Here is a 6,000-nt window from a genome sequence, read left to right on the forward strand (position 1 = left end):
GGTACCCCAGAGATTATGTATTTCTTGACCTCTTTATGATCTGTTGAATTAATTGTGAGCCTGAAAATTTATTCATTGTTTCAAATTACATTACCTGGTCTAGTCAAATATTTTTCCTAAAGAAATGCCATTGTTTTCATTTATTTTGTTATTGGAAGAATCTAACAATTTAGGATTGCTATGTTTTACAAAGGCTTCATCGTTTCTATTTGATATTTGATGGTATTGCAAATATAATAGATTTTCTTTATAACCATAAACTTGGGGACATTTTAAATCCCAAGAGTTAGGGAGTTTCTGACTACAAAATCCCCAGACAAACTAAAATATATCTCAGATTTCGTTCCTAGGTTTGAGGCACAGTCAGACATGTAAGGCTTCTAGAAAGTAGTCAAATCATCTGTTCATGTTTTTTTAAGCTTGTTATTGGCAAAAGCTTTTAAAAATATCTATACTTATACCAGCCTGTTTTAACTTTACTGTTTTGTTTGAATAATCTAATTAGGAAATTATGGGTCTCAGTTTTCTACTGCATTGAGACTTTTAAGCTTCATGATTAACAAAACTGGCAATAGATAACAGTATAAGCAATCTTAAATATATTTTGGTTAAATGAGTTCAGGATACATTTTCCTGAAACAAATTTGGCCATGTTCAATACGGCATTACATGTAAACGTCTGGAAAAATTGCAGTGTTTTTCCAAGCAGGAGGCATGAGATTACTATAATCCATAGCCCCCACCACAGTATTAATTAGCGTGGCTCACTAACCAGGGACATAATATTTGTAAATGAAACTCTAGAAGGGCATCAATAAGGAACAGGATGTTGAAGCCAAATGGAAAACATGAACCAATAAAAAGGCTGAACTAGCTAGAAGTGCAAGCTCAGCCTTTGAAGTTAGTTCAAGTACTGCATGCTTTAATTTTGGTGTAATCTCATGATGAAGGTACAAACAAGAACTCAGAAACAGATTTTGTAACATTTGGCCCAATTGTAGATGAATCAGTTTGTTGATGGTTACCAACAATTGCACAGCCAGAGAAGCTGTGGTCTTTGTTAAATTAGATTGAATAATTGGCTTCAGTGGGAGTTTCGGGTGCAGAGCAAATGAAGTGTCACGGCCCTTGACTCTCGTAAGATTCCTCAGCAGAGGCTAAGCTTTTGCCTTCAGAGCGACCTGAACATGGATTCAGAGAACAAGTCTCTCAAGGGTTCATCTACTGACTCCCCTGCTCCAGCATGGGTCTGAACATACTTAATCATTCCTGGCAGATGTGCATACCTTATCTGTTTTTAGAGCCCCTCTGATGACAATAAGGATTCCAAAAGCTCTCTGGGCAGCTTGTTTCCAATGCTTAACTGTTGTTTCAGAATACAGGCTTTGATTAGTACTACGTTACCTTGGCAAGCCCAACTAAACCTATGTATTTCTGTGTTTTGATTTTGTTTTGGTTTGTTAATTTTTAATATACTTTCATGTGGAACTCCAGTGACAAAGCTGTGCTTTTATGGTATTTCACTCAAAAAAAATTCACTGTTTTTGTCCTTTGGACAGCTTTCCAAAAGCCTACTATTGCCAGGTGCTGAGGATCTCTGGAGACATGAATTAAGAGAACGAGTTTCAATACATTCAGCAAATTACAGGATCAGGCAGCCAGGAGTTAAGGTGATCTTTGAACTGGAAAGTCATAACTGGAAAATGAATATAATCATACACGCTCTTTTTTTTTTTTTTTTAGATCAAGCATTCACTTCATTAGATTGAAAATAGTAAATAATATATTGTAGTCTTTAGTGAGTAGCCCAACACATGCTGTTAATTACTTTCCCATTTGGGAGAATAAAAACACAGCAAAAGTTAATTTTTTTCCTGCATATGCTTTCTAGAAGAAGAAGAACTCCCCAAAAATGCATTTATTTCTCTTTTCAGCAGCCATGCAGACCTCTGGAAGGAGCCATATTCCTCAACAAAGTGTAATGGCTCTGTTTCTCAAAAGCAAGTGAGTACAGACACAAACATTGTAATGAAATAAAGGCTTTAATTTTAAAAAAAATAACACAGAGGAAAATGGTTGAAATATTGTATTAGAAAAAAATTATATACACCTTAAGCCCTATGTGAAAAGAGTTTACCAAATGCATTTGCTGGATTGTATGTGTGTGTGTGTGTGTGTGTGTGTGTATTAAGGGTGTAAATTATTCTAGAGATGTGATAGATTCAATTCCAGAAGTACCATTTTCAGGAATGAGTGGTATCCAAGACAATCAGAGTCTGGGGTTTACAAACCCCGTGCTGCACTGGATCTTGCAGCTGACATGAAATCCATTGAGTTGCCTGTGGCTGAAAACTACTAAGAATGCTATAAGCTTGTTGACTGTATTTACTGAGCTATAGTCACCATGGCCTATTGCAAGAGACTTCCAAGGAAATCTCCGCATTTACTGACTTAGGTGGTGAATATTGCATAAGCTATTGTGTGCCTGTGCATTCCTTGGGTGTGATGCCGTGGTCTTTCTCTTGCTTTCCATGTCATTTGTTTCATTTAACTGTCTTATTAATGGCAAAATTACTTTGCTTTTTTCAAAAATCCTATTCTGAGAAGCAAGTATTACTTTCTTTAACTTCTTGCCAACAAAAGATTTTCAAATGCATGTGGTGTACAGAGGAATCATACAAGATTGTTTGAGAGTAAAAAGAAATATCTAAAATTAAAAGCACAAATCCACTTACTACATTCCCATTTTTCCTTTGACATGAAATGGAATCTTAACGTGAGAAATGCACACAGTTCATCAACATACTCTGAGCAATACATAATTAACATGTGGAATAGGCAAAGCTGTTGTCAACGCTTTCACATATGTTACCACAAAACTAAAATATTTTAATTAGCAGAGAAATAGAGGAAAATCCAAGTAAATACAGCCTGACATAGAAATCAGATTGACTCTATGAGTATTAAAAATAAGTGAATTTCAGCTCTACCTTAACTACCCTTTCTATACTGGAACAGCTTAATGGATCCTGCATAATTCAAATCTGCTCCAGTGCTCTAATAAATAATTCCTTGGCAGAGAAGCCTCCACTGTGGCCATTGTGAAAATGCTTTACTAAATCACTGGTAGAAATAAAAATGTGAGTTCAATAGCAGGTAGGTAGAAAGTGTGGACTTTGGTGTTTTGTAATAATCCAGTTTGCTGGACTGACAGAACCTTTTTTGAAGGCTATGTTATAAGAGGAGAAAAGAAAACTATATAGCAGTTACCATGTGGCTTCTGATTTGGGAACTACAATTTAGCCTATTAGACATGGACCTGTTCCAAAGTGCACATTCAGACAATTATGCATGAAGGAGTTCGAAACACAGATGTGAATTATAACTCTCTGAAATCCTGGAAGTGCTCAAAAATAGGTGGGTTTGAACTGTAAATACAGATTCAGATCTAAAATTTTTGTTCAAACCTGTCTTCTCCTAATATTTTTACAGCAACTACTGAATATATGAAAACCAATGATGTTCCATAAGCTTAAAAAAAAATCAATTAACCCCATCTTAGCTGTATTCAGACATGATGCACAATGGCTGGATAAAAACATTTCTATAAAGTTAGTAAAGAAAATCACCAGTTGAATGTAATGGGACAGTTTAAATAGGTCAAATTTAAGTCAAATTACTGCAGCTCCACTGGGCACATACAGCTTCACAGTCATCAGTTTGACCTAGCATTTAACTTTAGAAACATAAATAAGGGTTTTCTTTTCCAAGTTTGGGACAGAACTTTGAAACATCCGTTCTCTCTTCAGTCCTTTTTACACACACATGCTAAAGACAACATTTTTGACTAGAGCGATGGTGTTGGTTGGGACTGGGGCTGGCTATTTCACAAGCATACAAGAGGTAGAGGATGGAAAATGTACCTGTAACACTGTATTGGGCTAAAGGCATAGAAGGAGCAATGAAGGAGCAATGAAGGAGCACCTGCCATTTTTCAGGGCTCTCAACAGCAGCAAACTGAGGGTGATGCAAATATCCAGTTAACTGATGCTTTTATCTGTAGATTTCATTACTGCAGGTTTCTCTTTTTTTAAGTCAAACATATTTGCAAAGTGAATCACAATGATTCTTCTCATGCAAATGATGTGGAAGGTGTGGCACAAATCAGTCTGGCCTAGGCCACCCCATACTGTATAGCAAGAGAAACTGGGTCTGCCCCACCACGTCTACTACTGTATCTGCAAAACACCTCTCCCCATTGCTGATTGCAATGTCTGATGACTAAAAACTAGATTTTCTTGAAGAAATCAAATGAACCCACAGTTTGTGGTCTAAGACAGTTCCCCATTAACAGGAGTTTAAGAATCAGTAATTAAAAAGGGATCATGAGGAGTACAAAGGCAATGGCAGAGCAGCATTTCACAGACCCAAAGGCCTCTTTTAAATGGCCTGATCATGGCTACTTCCACTCTTGTAAAGTGACAGAAGCATGCACCTTAGTAACATAATGCAGCCCTGTGTAGTTTCAGGAATTCATCTCATGGTCTGATACTTTGTGTCATGCAGCAGCAGAAGAGAAGTCAAAGCAAAATGTATAAAGCCCCTTCTGAAGCACATAATCACAGCTTGTGTTGATATCAAAAGTATTTGAATGAGCAATTTCAGGACTGCACTCTCAAAAATTATAAATTGCTTTAATAAATATGTCAGGTCTGATAAGAAAAAAGTGAAATACACAGTAATAGCATCTTAATGTAAATATTTATTAATTTAAATTACATCTTGAAAAAATCCAAAATAATCCTTCTACTATTATAGTCCGTTAATTGGGACTAAACATCAAAAGTAAGCCTCAATGAGTATGATTTTATGAATGAGTATATTTTAACTCCAGTAGCGCATAAATCTATCCAGAAGTTTTCTAAGTTTGCAAGTTTCTGAAAAAGAGAATTGGTTTTATTGCCTGTAACAGCAAACTTCTCAGACAATTGTTGATCTGCTATAGAGACTTCTGAAGTCACAAAGTATAAGTACTTAAAATAAACAAGGAATACATTTCAATTGTCTGAAGGGAGAGGTGTTAGGGTTGTTGAGAAAAACTCTTCTGGCTCTTTAAAACTGCTGAGCTCACACAGGCGGTAAATCAACAACCTGAGAGAGAACAGATCTCAAGAGCAAGACAAAAAAGACAATAGCAGTACAAGTGTTCTGGAGTTATATAGCATCACCATTCAGAGTAATAATATTTAGTCAGTTTGCAGACTCTGCTGGAACTGGTCTCATGAGATGAGACTTAAACCACTATTCAATTTCTGGTGTATCACCAAATAACAATTCTAGGGTATCTGCCATTGCATTAGATTAGATCCAGCAACCCAGAAATTTAAGGGTCCCTATCTCTTAATGTATTCTCTGTTCAATTGCCCAATATTTCTTTAAAATTGACAGATGAAAATAATGATATGAAATGTAGTTCTAGAATTACTAATACATGTGATCCCTCTCTGTTGCATACTGAAGACATGGTCTTGGCACTAAACCAGTGCATGTGTGTGTACATACACCCATATGTTTGAGCTACCACAGAGACAGCAAACTAGATTGAGAGTAAAATTCATTTTACAGCACTTTGAGTGAATAGGGCCATTTTGAAAAATTGTATTCACTAATTGAGTACTTGAAGTACTTCTTTTTAAGTTTCATTAAAATGTGTGTTATTAATGATCGTAACTATCTGGGACAGTAGTTTTTTGCATGATGTATATTTGCTGGTAAATTTTTGTCAACTATTTGGCAAGGCTGGAGTATTCACAAGGAGTTTTATCATTTGTGACAAATAGCTGAATAACATTTTTAATTTTTTAAGTAATCCAAGTGTTAATCATGTCAGAACTACAAGCATAAGATAAGCAATGTCTACAATTTAACTGCCTCAAAATTCCATGAAGGCAAGAATACAGCAACACATAAACAGCCTGCTATGCTCCAGCATTTGGTTGC

The sequence above is a fragment of the Parus major genome, chromosome 2, assembly GCF_001522545.3.
Source record: "Parus major isolate Abel chromosome 2, Parus_major1.1, whole genome shotgun sequence".
Classification (NCBI taxonomy): Eukaryota; Metazoa; Chordata; class Aves; order Passeriformes; family Paridae; genus Parus; species Parus major.